The sequence below is a fragment of the Sapajus apella genome, unplaced genomic scaffold, assembly GCF_009761245.1.
Source record: "Sapajus apella isolate SASKATOON/1434 unplaced genomic scaffold, GSC_monkey_1.0 scaffold63, whole genome shotgun sequence".
In the NCBI taxonomy this organism is placed as follows: Eukaryota; Metazoa; Chordata; class Mammalia; order Primates; family Cebidae; genus Sapajus; species Sapajus apella.
Window position 1 is genome coordinate 9,569,542 of NW_022437003.1, and position 14,112 is coordinate 9,583,653.

The 14,112-nt window shown below is 42.7% G+C and overlaps 1 protein-coding gene and 1 pseudogene across 5 annotated transcripts in view; one reads left to right on the top strand and one right to left on the bottom strand.

The window, feature by feature from the left end:
• JARID2 (jumonji and AT-rich interaction domain containing 2) overlaps window positions 1-14,112 on the bottom strand; it is a 283,238-nt gene that overhangs the window by 184,641 nt on the left and 84,485 nt on the right. The window lies entirely within an intron of this gene.
• On the top strand, window positions 13,258-14,088 carry LOC116529841 (annotated as a pseudogene). The gene has a single exon (XR_004259696.1). The product of XR_004259696.1 is annotated as a 60S ribosomal protein L7a pseudogene (transcript).

A 14,112-nucleotide genomic window follows, 5' to 3' on the forward strand; every position in this document is an offset into this window, starting at 1 on the left:
TCTCTATCCTGGATGTTCCCCCTGGAGTCCCCTTCCACACTCTCATGGAAGCCTGTCTTCCCCTCCTAAACTCCATCTCTCTCTATTTCCTTCCACTCAGTGTGGAAGCTGCTTTCCTCTCCTGGATTCCATCTTTCTGGATTCTCTCACTCAGTTTGAGAATTAGCTGTTTCTCTCTCCTTCTGTTTCTCTAGCTAAATAAATCACTTTCTACAAACACTTTTGAGTCCAGCATTTACTGCGCAGTGCACCGTGGTCCCCTCTCTCATTCTCGAGAGGGCAGGAGACCAAGAACCTGGCGAAAGATCTCTCAAGGGAGCTGAGGGCACCCTGAACCCCAATATTACAAAAGTGCTGTGACTACAGGCGTGAGCCACCGCGCCTGGCCACTACTTTGTTACTTTCAACAGCACGGAATTAAATCAAACTTTAAGATACCCCAAGGCCAGGTGCTACTAAATTCTAGCAGGCAATGCAGCTCAGTGGCTGGGCTAAATGACAGACCTGGAGTGTCTAACCACCCTAAGTGAGTATCTGCTCTGCCCGAGGTTTCCACCCTCATAGGGGTAGTCCCAGAGGCTAAAGGGGCAAAATGTGGGGGGGGGAGGTTGTGAATTCATACTGCATACTGTCTGGGACACAATAGAAATTCAATAAATTGGAGGGCTTGTGGCGATTCAACTCAGCTACCCAGTGGAACACTCCACTCAATTACCAAGAAAGATGCAGAAATTATTTAAAAGCCAGACATTGAGAGACAGAGCATGTGCAATGCTGCTCCGGGGATTGTTTTTCTTCCTTGATGCTTTACCCCAGCTTGACTTTAAAAAAAAAAAAAGAATACCACAAAATGTTAATAATAAATTTCTCAGAGTGATATAAATGCTGTCCCTAGTCTTTTTTTTTTTTTTTTTTTAGCAGAAAGCCCAAATGTTCTAAAATAAAAATATGTTGCTCTTTTAAATCAAATACAAAACAGGGCATCAAACTGTACTCAACAGAACTGAAACAGCATTGAAATAATGAAAGAATACTCACTCTTCTTTCTACGGTTCGAGTCATGATGATCAGTACTGCACACCATCCCATATCAAACTATACCATTTCATTTGTTTAAACATTTGAGGATCTATCAATGCAGATACTATGTGATCCTGCCCATAAGAGGGCCCTACTCTAAACTCTGCTGTTCATTGATCTGATTTCTCTTTGCCATTTAAGAAACAATAAAGACTAATCCCACAATAGGTGGCAAACTTACCTGGCACCTCTTCAGCCATTGCTAGAGTACAGTATTACCCCCCAAAAGAAATGTTATATAGAAATCCCAACTATTCTTATGACAAAAAGAAGGTCTAGTCAATAAAGTGTGGGAAGCCTGGTTGAAACATGACTCAGTACCTATAACATGGCAGGGTCAGGAGAGGCAGGCAAGGTTTCTGGCACATGCGTATCTTACCACGGAGTCTGGGGCCTGCCCTAGACACTGTGTCCACTTTCCTGTGTGCTGCAGAGAAGGTGAAAGCCCCTCTGCTTAGAGATCTTACACTTGCTGTTTCCAAGTAAAATCATAAGTGCATATAAGAAAACTTTAAATATTTTCCACTGAAGTGTGGAAGAATGAAAACATCTGGGAGGGAAAAATATTTGTTAACAGTAGGTATATACAGCAAGAAGAAATGGGCTGGGCAGCGGGCACTATTTCTACATAAATTTTTTCTACTTTTCCAACAACTAGGAAACATCTCAAAATTGCACAGAAGAAACCATCAAAAACTTTTATGTAACAGTGAAAATAACACTTTTTCTAACATCACATGGACAGGAGGGAGAGCGTGGGTATAGAAGAGAACACTTACTTTTGAAAACAGTCTTTTGTGGCACTTTTTTTAAAAGAGATAACTGCCCTTGGATATAGGAAGCGTATTAGTACTGCCTCCTGCTTCAAGATGGCCAGGCCTTTGACCAGGTTTAAATTATTATTCAGAGACAGACTCATCCCTTCCCAAGACACAGCTTGGAGACAAAGAGTGTAATCCCAGAGCTGACTTCAGGACTTCAGACAGGTCATAAGGCCATCTGAGTGTTATCTAAAACTGTCTTACATTCACACTCACGTTTTTCCGAATCAGCTTCATAAATCTAACTCTACCATCACAGCTATGTGGGGTACAAGTACAGAACACCAGCAGGGCTCCCAAGTTCTAGGAACAGAAGTCTGCCCCAAATAAATCAATCATTTCACATATATCACCTCACCAGTTTCTCCAATATTCATCCATTATAAAGACCATCCAAAACAAGATGCGAGTAGACTTTATAAACCTGGAGGCTGCCATATCTAGTCAAGGAATCATAACTTTTCCTCATTAGCACCAGATTGGTTGTTTATAACTACTCTCAGGTAATAGGTAAATAATCACCAGACTCATGACAAAGTAACTAAAGTACAATGATGTTGCACAAGTCAGATTCAGAATTAGGCTCAGAAACCAGTCCATGATTGCACCTGCTGTGACCTCGGTGGACAACAGCTTCCTTCATTTGTAAAGTAAGAATTTAAAAAGGTGCACACAATTGGAAAAGCCATGCCCAACACTTCACAGGTGCCCTAAATAACTTGGTCCATGTTCTTTAATAACTTTATAGACACAGCCCATTAGAACATGGCACCTGAGGCCGGGCGTCGCCGCTCACATTTGTAATCCCAGCATTTTTGGAGGCCGAAGCAGGTGGATCACTTGAGGTCAGGAGTTCGAGACCAGCCTGGCCAACATGGTGAAACCCCGTCTCTACTAAAAATAATAAAATTAGTCAGGCGTCATGGTGTGCGTTTATAAGCCCACCTACTCGGGAGGCTGAGGCAGGAAAACCGCTTGAACACGGGAGGCAGAGGTTGCAGTGAGCTGAGATCATGCCATTGCACTCTAGCCTGGGCAATAACAGCAAAACTCCATTTAAAAAAAAAAAAAAAAGAGAGAGAGAGAGAGAGGTAACTGTTCTTGCCATACCTTTAGCAGTTTTCACAGGTGCACCCTGGGAATACCTGGATCACCTCTCTCTTGCAGGCCTTCTTGTCTCTATTATAAGAGACTGAGGTAGCCACTTTCAGGAAGTCCTCTAATGTACTTTCTGGTCCCAGGGCCAATTTTTGCAACTTCCTACTTTATCAGGGGCTGCCTGAGTAACATATTCACCCTTTAGGATTAGCTGTCCCTTGACTGAATCAGGAGATAGGGAGGTATGCTTTACTAAGGTCTGTCTTAGCCTTTCCAGGAAGGCGGTGGGATTTTCATCAAATCCATGATCAATCACAGACAACTTAGTATAACCAAGGCTCTGGGTCCTAGTTCTAGGTAAGCCTTCCATTATGCACCTCTGCAAGTGTCTCCTCTTCCAGTCTTCCACTCGTCACTGGGATCCCATTTAGGGTCATCCACTGGTACTACTCTTGTGGTTGGGTCATGTTTGACCCCTTCCCTGACGCTGTATGTGATACAAAGCTCATCCCCAAATCTCTCTGCTACTTTCAGAACAGCCTGCTTCTTGGTGTCCATCAAGGTCTTGATTCAAAAGTAAATATAACGTCTCTCCAGGAGAGTTCAAATACTTGAGTTAAATTCTGGAAAGCCTCTATCAGGGTCATCTGAAAACTGGCCAAGATCCCCCTTCATTTGCTTCAAGTTCTGTAGGGAGACGGGGACCTGGACCTTACTGGGTCCAAATTCACTGGGCATCTATGGGAGAGGTAAAAGTGAGGCTGGGACTTTAGAATGAGAATTTTTAGAAGGAGGCAAGTCAGTGGCTAAAGCTGGATAGCGAGGTTGGGGTGGACCTTGGGGGACAGGGCTGGAGAGAGCTGACTCCTCTGCTCGTATTGCCTCGTTACTCTCGTGCGCTTGCCCCTTGCAGCCTTCCTTGAGACAGCAAAGAGTGGGCTGGATCAATCTACAATGTCAGCAAAGGTCTGGATTGCATTGCAAGGTATAGAAAGCCTGCACATAGGGGCCTCAAACCATCTGTCCTCACAGTGACAGAAAAGTTCCAAGTGGTATCAAAATAAATGGTTCCTTCCTGAGGCCAAGCCAATCTTTCCTGTAAATCGTAGCTTGGTCAAACCTCTGTGCAGAGGGCTATAAAAAAATGTTTCCTCCAGGTTATGAGAATCAAAGCACTCCCAATGGTTTAAGATACACACCAGAGGAGTATAAGCTGGGGGTGGTAAGGAGAACTGGCTGCCCATTCTCAAAGACAAGGAATAGAGACATCCCTCACTCCCTTCCTCACCCCCTGCCTTTTTTTTTTTTTTTTTTTGAGACAAAAAAAAATTCCATTGGCATAGTGGGTGAGAAGCGCCCATCCATTGGCCCTGTGGGGTCTCGTTACCCCCACGGCTTTCTACCAGCCGCCTCCCGCATCGTGGCTGTTTGGTTCAGACCATGTGGGCTGCGGTCATGCCTAGGCACCCAAGCAGGGAGAGGAAAAGATAACAGGCGGTGCCCTGAGCCATGTGTGCCTGCGGCTGTCGAGCTGTGGACACATATGTGGCTCCTCTAGAAATAACTGGTCTGACGTGCATCTTTGGCGTCTGAACCTAATGCTCATTTTACTTAGTAATACTGCCATTGCCTGTAGGAAAACAGCCATTCAAATGATGAGAGAGAGAAAAAAGAGACAAAGTCTGGGGGTTTTGATCAGCAGTTAGGGCGACTTAAAACTCTATGGAGGGAAGCAGGGCCTCTTAGTCGCAGGAAAGAGATTGGCTGGGTTTTAGGAGAGAGGCAAGTCTGACAGTTTCGTGTTTACACTCACCCTGCTTCCTCGCAAGGGAATCTTTTCCATTTCACCTAAGTGGGGGGATTACAAATAACAGAAATTGATTTTTATGTGTGACTTACTGAACCACACTCTGAATAGTAAAAATAAGTTACTCTTCTCTGGCGAGAGAACTTGCTAACCAGATCAGCGATAGTCTCCAACCCTGACTACACAACAGAATTACACTAAGAGGAGGCAATACGTATTCCTGGTGATACATTAGAATGCTTAAACATGGGTGGACACAGTAGCTCATGAAGGTAATCCCAGATCTTTGGGAGGCCAAGGTGGGAGGATCACTTGAGCCCAGGAGTTGGGGCCCAGCCTGAACAGCATGGTGAGACTTCACCTCTTTTAATTTTTAAAAATAAATTTAAAAATAACTTGAAACACACAAAACTGTATACTCCCAAATCTAAAAACAAAAAAAAAAAAAAAACAAAGAAAATCCTGAATTTTACTAGTAAACCAACGCTAAATTAGAACACTGAAGGAGCACGTATGTTTTTAACAAGCTCCAGATAATAGTGTTCAACACTGGGGAACATTCTTTCCTCAGGCAAAATGGTTTCCCCTACCAGAGCCTTATTATTTGTCATTGTACGCAGGCATTTATAAATACTGCTTTAGATACAGAATTAAAAGGTATACTCCAGCTCTAACTATAAGGTAGCAAGCACTGCTGTTTGAGCTTCACCAAAGTAGTTCATTCCAAAACTTGAAAAGCCACAAACATTTAATCTTAGGTTCCTATTTTTAACAACAATGTACAGAAATCTCCGCAATAGCCAATTATTACTCAACCACCAGTGTCGTAACACACACAAGTAAATTAGTTAGCCTTGATATACTTTTCCTTCCCTCCCACAGTCTCCCCACCTGTTTTTCAGTTTTAGGAAAAGACAGCCACTGATCTCCATGGCACTCACCGGAATCATCTCTCTTCTGGGAAGATAAAGAGGCCATGCCTTTTTCTTTTTTCTTTTGTTTGAAGACAGGGTGTCACCCTGTCACCCAGGCTGGAGTGCAGTGGGGCAATCTCAGGTCACTGCAACCTCCAATCCGCAGCTCAAGCAATCCTTCCACCTTAGCCTCTTGAGAAGCTGAGACCACAGCTGCACACCAACACCTCTAGCTATGTTTGTGTGTATCTTTTATATAGAGATGGGCTTTCGCTATGTTGCCCAGGCTGGTCTCGAACTCCTCAGACCAAGCAATCCTCCCCCTCTTAGGCTCTGAAAGTGTGGGGATTACAGGTGTAAGCCACGGTCGGCATAGGGGCCTTGCGCTGGAGGAGCCTGCTCCAGCTGCTGGTCAACAGACGCTCTGCGCAACACATAAGAATGGTTAAGGCTTGAAGGGCACAGACAGAGAATCTGGGAGTCTCCAGCAAACTCCTGCAGTGTGGACAACGGTCAATGGGCACTAGGAGGAAAGACGCTCAGGGACAGGGAAGCAGAAAAGGAGGAACTGTAACAAGAGAATGTGCACAAAGAAGAGAAGGAAAAAGAATGAATGATGGCATCCCAGATGCCAAGGAAGAAGAGAGAACTTCTACAACAGTCAGACCCGTCAAAGGCGAGATTCTAAACAGCACTGTAGGGTAGGCAGAGCATGACCTGCCAGGAGCAAGGTGACCCTGACATACCTAACATGGTTAAGTTAAAAATGAAGGGTGTGACCATGCGCAGTGGCTCACACCTGTAATCCCAGCACTTTGGGAGGCAAAGGCAGGTGGACCACCTGAGGCAAGGAGTTGGAGACCAGCCTGGCCAACATGGTCAAACCCTGTCCCCAAGAAAATAAAAAGGAGTGGTATGGAGAGAATATCACGTGGGGGCCCATTCCAGTTCCACAGACTAAGATCTACAGACTTTGAATTACCATTCATAAAATCAAGAGAGGAAAAAAGGCTGATGAGTGTTTAATAATCTGCATCATGAAGAAATGAAATGTACCCCACTGGTTTTAAAACTACTAATTTTTTTTTAATATTAAACCAATGAAAATTAATAGCAATATTCATGAGCCTAGGTGGTGTGATATGCAGTTATATTCCAGTTCTTTAAATGGCAGTGGTAGGCAGTTTTGAACAGGAACTAGAATCTCCCCAGGCCCACAGATCCCATGCTTTACTGTTACTTTGTGTAGGATTTCAAAAGACCTTCAGTATTCACAGTTGTACAGTCTATCAACCATCACAGTATCGAAGAGACCAACAGAACATGATGGAAGATGCCCTTTGGTAACAGCAGCCTGTACCTGACTTGGCCCATCTTTCAGTCAGAAGCTGGTACCCCAAAGCGAAATGGAAAACCGCAGAAGGAGCAAGCACATGATAAAACGAGTATGCAAAAACTGTTGTGAAAATTAGGCCAAGCCCAGACTAGCTTGAAACGAAGAGGGGGTGATCAGAAAAGCAGTGGCAGGGAATGAATGGAAAACCTTATTCCCTTCAAGGTACGTAAAGACTCCTCATATTAAAATACATGTTGATATAGAAAAAAATATCTTTATTGAAACAGAATGATCAGGAAGCATTCTAAGAAATGACTTCTGCCCAAGTAACTCTAGGGCTCATGTTCCTGTTGGTGACATAAGCCACTGCTCCATAGGAACCCCTGTGATTACAAGGTCAAATTGTATTCCATTATACAGCACACTAACAATGCCTCTTCAGAGACATGATCTGTTAATGTATGATTTATTGTAATTAAGCAACACACTTTAATGTCATCAAGAGGCTTTAATTAGAGAAGGCTGCCGTGTCTTCACACTGTCAGATCAATTCCTGTTTGCACATCCACACAGACTTATACATGCTCTGGGAACACCTCTGCATGTACTGAGCAAGCCCTCCTTTGGGGTTACGGACTTCCACACACTAAGATGTCATGTTTTAAAGGTCTGCCCATGAAATGTATTTTGTGTGTTCATCCAAACCAAACTAAGGGTTGAGGGAGCACCCCTCTCTTCTCCAGAACATTTTGATAGCTGGCTCCTCTGAAACGATTACCACCTAAGTGTTAGGTTTCCCTGGCCCTAAGACTCCCTGGTCATTCATATGTTATGGCACCAACTTTGAATTTCATTTGTGATCATGCATAATGATATTCTTTCACCTATATATTCTTGAACCAGTCTGGCACTCACTAGCTAGAATATCTGATGATTAGATAAAGATGCAGAGTGTTCATACAATATATTGTCTTTCAGCAATAGTAAGGAATAAGGAATACATAATAAGAAATACATTCTGGAAATGGATAGTGGCGATGTCTGCATAACACTGCAAATGTTGTCAATGCCACTGAATTGTACACACAAAAATGGTTAAAATGGTAAATTTGGTGTTATGTGTATTTAACCACCATTTAAAATACTGAAGCAGGAGATTAGAAATGAAGTACCGATTCACGGAACGACATGGAGAAACATGATGCTAAGTGAAAGACACCATACACATTTGGCCATATAACGTATGATCCCATTTATATGCAATGTCCAAAACAGGAATATCCAGTGACACAAAGGACATTAGTGGTTGCCAGGGCCTGGGAAGAAATAACTGCTAATCAGTACAAGATTTCCTTTTGGATTTATGAAAATAGTCCATGATTACATAGTTGTAATGGTGTGCCTAATATTCCAAAGAAGCACCGCGCTGTATATACTTTAAAAAGGTAAATTTTATGCTGTGAGGATTGTATTTCTATGAAGATGTTATTGTTTTTAAAATAACAGAAGAATAGGGGAAGAACCTTAAACAAGGAGTAGACAAGGATTGTATGTATTGATAACTATTTTGGATTATTTCTCAATACAAACCCACACGCAAAGAATTCTTCCCCTTCCAGCTCTGCAGGATATAGACAAGTGAACTGTTCAAGGCTTGTGCCAACTCAGAAGGCCTATCAGACTGGCAGGAGCTCAAGGGGGACAGCTGTACTTACATACGCAGCACCCACCACAGCTGCAAGTCAATTTCTTTTTCTAAACACTGTGGTCTCTTCTGGAGCTGCAGTATAGGCTTTTGTCACTGTAATAAATATTCCTTCAGAAGTATAGAGAAGTTAGGAGTAATTTGGAACAGGGCTATTAAACATTGCTCCTTCCACATAATAAAACTGTTTTGATACAATGCTGCTTTCAAATACCTGCCAGGTTAATGAAATGAAAATTAAGATTTGGTGTTAACACTGGAAGCCTTGGATGTTAACACTATTACATAATATATTTCTAATTCATTACTAAGTATTGTGGCATGTTTGAGCTCCAGTTAATATTCAGACATATCTAAAAATTAAATTCCTAAGGTAGGTGGCTTTTTTCTTCATATAACCATGACATGCCTTGTCAATATTAATAAATTATCAATAGTTGTTTCTGCATAAAATTCTAATTTTTTGTTGGCATTTTTTCCTACCACATTCCAATCCGCCCATCCTTCCTCACTCTGACATATGGCTAAGAGCAACTGGTTTTGAGCTTGACACTGCGGCTACTTTCAAGCAGCCTTTCCAAGGACCTCAGTTCCTGCACAAAGCGTGCAGTTGTAATGGACTGCCTTAGCAAGTGTGCTCCTAAATATCAAAAAGGACAATACAGTCCACAAGTAAGGACATTAAGTCTAGGATTTTTTTTTTAAACATGAATTAGAATTTTCCGTTTCCTATTTTCAGACACCTGCTGATTGTAAGAAACCACAAAAAGTGAAACTGCAGAAAAGGGGGTCCCACCGTACTATCAATTGAATCACAGCTTACCTTAGGATTCACCTGCTCTCTGCTCTACATTCTACACTCCTTCTGTTTTCCTTCTCCACTCCTGGCCTACAGGTTTCTTTTGCTTTATTTTTTTTTTTAATGTTTTTATTTATTTAGAGACAGGATCTCACTCTGCCACCAGGCTGGAGTGCAGTGGTGCAATCATGGCTCATTGTAGCCTTTATCTCCTGGGCTCAAGCAATCCACCTACCTCAGACACCCAAGTGGCTAAGAGGTGTGCACTACCACATCTGGCTAATTTTTGTATGTTTTTGTAGATGCAGGGTTTTGCCATACCACCCAGGCTAGTCTCCTGAGCTCAAGTGATCCAACTGCCTCAGCCTCCCCAAGTACTAGGATTACACATGTGAGCTATCACGCCCAGCCTTTTTGCTTATTTCATCACAACTCATTCCCTTAAATGAATGTCAAGTATTAGGATTTTACAGGTGACGGATTACACCCAGCCTTTTTGCTTCATTTATTTATAAATGAGTAGTTAGTTCCTAAACTACTGCTCATTTCACAAGACAATGAAGTCTTCCTTGTACTTAAGGACTATCTTAGGAAACAATTATTTAATTACAGCACCTAACACTCTTTTCCAGAACCTGAAAAAGGTCACCTTTTACAAACACTGACTACTTTGAAGTATTCAGTCTCCCCCAGGCAGGAAAGTGAAGAAAGAAGGGAGGATTTTAAAAACATACATATTTTGAGAAAGCTTTTGATGTCACTTTCCCAGTATTAAACAATACCTCTTAGCAATGATTCCATCTTTTGGCTGACTCACCAAAAATAATGACTGCAGAAAGAAGTTTCTAGCTACACTATGTCCATTACTCTTTCTGTGAAGTGCTCAAAACGTTAAATGTTTTTACTATTAACCTAATTTACATTCTATGCTTTTAAAATATTAGAACTATGAATTTTTGAAATAGATTGTCCCTTTAATAAACACCAGGCCCTCATCTAAGATTGCCAACCTAAGCTACTTATTTATCGGAAGAAAAAAAATGAAAAAAGAAGAGGGTAAAACCCACACACCATACTTCCTCCGGTAATGTGGTCCTGACCACTGTGTTGTATCAAACTCTGGCCACACAAGTGGATCAACTTAACCATTCCAGTGCTGGCGCAGGATGTGGACTCGGTGGTATTAATGAGTGCGCAGGCTTATAATGTAACCTCACCAGACCAAATAACCTCCTGGCCACACAAGTAGAAAATAATTAAAACAAGCACGATTCCAATTTAGCTTTGTAACCAGATGGTGAATGAAAAAGCAGACAAAGACTCATTTTGTGAATAACCTGGGGAACAGCCCCTATAGTTTCTTTTAAAGTTACAGACTGACTTGTCAAATCAAAGAAGAAAGGAAAGAATACAAACTTCTCACCAGACTTCACTCCTAGAGCACATATATATCCTTTTCCTTTGGTCATGACCAGAGAACATCACAACTCATTCCTTAAATGAATGTCAAGTTTAATCACAGTAAAAACCCAGAAACGCAGTGAAAATTAAGTGAGGGCAAGAATCTGCTGAACATAAATTTCAACGCTGAGCTCTGAGCTGTCTGTAAAGAAATATGAGGTTTTTTTTTTTTTTTTTCTAATCATCGGGACTACAAAACATGAACCTCCACTCAGATTCTACAAAGATCTTTCCCAAAAAATAGACAATATTTGCAACCTAACAGATTTGTGCCTTCTTTTTCATCTTCTCAAGAATAAGGGCATTTCACGGGCAGGCAAAGGAATAAAACATGTTAAAACCTGAAGATTCCCAACTTTGCACAAGAACTCTGTCAGCAGTCTAGATATGAGAAGATAAAATCCAAATGGCTGCCTGACCTACACAGGCTAGACAGTGCAGGCGGTTTAACCCGCTTATTAAAGATGAAAGCTCTCATTCAGGAAAGGGAGACATTAACTAATCTGTGCACCCTCCAATGGGGATAAGGACAGCAAGAGACCATCATGCTGTCCAGCACTCAAGACTTACACTGAGCTTGCCCTGAGTCAAACAGCAAAATTGTGAGCTAGCTTATTTCAGCACAATAATCGTCAAACTTCTCTGTTAGATCCCAACAGGGTGTCAACTCTTCCTATAAACCCTAGCCTAGCTTGCTGCTGGTAGCAGCTGACTTCCCCAGTCCCATCCCTCTGCAAACCATTGCAGGATTAATCACAACCACAAAGGAGAAGAATCCCAGGCCAGAGTCCCCAAGGGATAGTAAGATGATGACTAAGGAAGGAATTGCAGGCCTGGAGCGATACCAAAATAATTCAACAACAACAACAAAAAAAAACATTTGTTTCAGCCTCATTCAATTTAAGCATCAACACAGGTTGTTTCTTTGGGTTCTAAAATCCTATTTCTGACCTACTTTGCTTCCTTGAGACAATGTATTCACAATAGGTGTAGAGATGCTCATGTGGCCCCAAGTGAAAAGGAAGAACCTAGAAAAAAGCCCATTATTAGGATAACACATTTGACAGTCTAATCACTTCTCTGGCTTTTATTGCTGGTCACTTTTCATAGGCTTCTTGAACAGGGGGTATTCCTCCATGCCCATCCACACACAGGTGGGGCCTCGGCAGCTAGACATCTAAAGAAAGGGCCCTCTGCACTCTACACACTTGACATGTAAGCTTCCTGCAGTGACAACAGCCCATGCCTTATCAACATGTGCTGCACTGGTTGTAATGAAGTCATCGTGAATTTTAAACAGGGGAAGGTGTTTCTTGACCATCTGAATCTCTTACTGTGACTGTAAGCGTGTTCTGAAGTCTGGAGTAAATGAGACTTCGGTTCTGGCTTTAACACTGTAGCACTTACTATATTACATTGGGCAACCTAGATAAACAATTGTATACTTCAAATTCCACTTTTGGAACAGGAGTTTGCAGTCAATAAAATTTAGCAATGTTCCAAGCCCATACATCTAATCACTTAACTGTCCCAGTGACACTCCATGATAGTAAGTTTTGCTACTACCTTCTATTGTCAGCATTTCAAGTAACTACAGGTTTAAGGCAGCACAGTAATTGACAACCTGCAGGTACTGGTGTTACAGGAATTGGAAGTAACACATATAAAAGCATATCATTGTGCCCAGTGCCTAGTACACAGTGGGTACTCAGTAAATACTGGCTTTACTATGTTCTGGAGAATTTGGAGATCCTGTTCGCAAGTTCTATTGCCACCTGAATTCCATACAGCTGACTTTGTTGGGGTGCTCTTTGCTTCTCTGGACCTCAGAACACTGTAAGATAAGGGTATTCAGGAGCAGCAAGGCTGGACAGCCCTTTCAGGGGTGTTGCAAAAGCCACTGACCCTTAAAATTCACCTCCTGGTTCTCTTCATACACTCACTCAGGGGATAGGCTTCCACTGAACCAACATTTACTGAACAGCTCCACATGTTGGGCCTATAATAAACATTCACTGGCAATTCACTAAGATGAGTCAAAGGTGGCTAGGCTGGGGATGGTAGTGGTCTCTGAGAACAAGATACTGTACTGCATGTGTGGGGACAAATACGAACGAGGTGCATGCCAGAGGTACTGCAATGTGGAAAATGCATCTAACTGGGGGATGAAAAATGCTTCACAGTAACAGTGAGTCTTGAAGGACGAGAATGTAGCTTTCTCTTCCCGCCGCCCAAGATGCCGAAAGGAAAGAAGGCCAAGGGGAAGAAAGGTGGCTCCGGCCCCTGCTGTCGTTAAGAAGCAGGAGGCCAAGAAAGTGGTGAATCCACTATTTGAGAAAAGGCCTAAAAATTTTGGCATTGGACAAGATATCCAGCCCAAAAGAGACCTCACCCGCTTTGTGAAATGGCCCCGCTATATCAGGTTGCAGCCGCAGAGAGCCATCCTCTATAAGCGGCTGAAAGTGCCTCCTGCAATTAACCAGTTCACCCAGGCCCTGGACCGCCAAACAGCAACCCAGCTGCTTAAGCTGGCCCACAAGTACAGACCAGAGACGAAGCAAGAAAAGAAGCAGAGGCTGTTGGCCCGGGCTGAGAAGAAAGCGGCTGGCAAAGGGGACGTCCCCAGTAAGAGACCACCTGTCCTCCGAGCAGGAGTTAACAGCGTCACCACCTTGGTGGAGAACAAGAAAGCTCAGCTGGTGGTGATTGCACACGATGTGGATCCCATTGAGCTGGTTGTCTTCTTGCCTGCCCTCTGTCGTAAAATGGGAGTCCCTTACTGCATCATCAAGGGTAAGGCAAGACTGGGACGTCTAGTTCATAGGAAGACCTGCACCACTGTCGCCTTCACACACGTTAATCCGGAAGACAAAGGTGCTTTGGCTAAGCTGGTGGAAGCTATTCGAACCAACTACAATGACAGATACGATGAGATCCGGCGTCACTGGGGAGGCAATGTCCTGGGTCCCAAGTCTGTGGCTCGCATTGCCAAGCTAGAAAAGGCAAAGGCTAAAGAACTTGCCACGAAACTGGGTTAAATGTAAATAACTGTTTCTGTAAATAAAAATAATTAATGCAAAAAAAAAAAAAA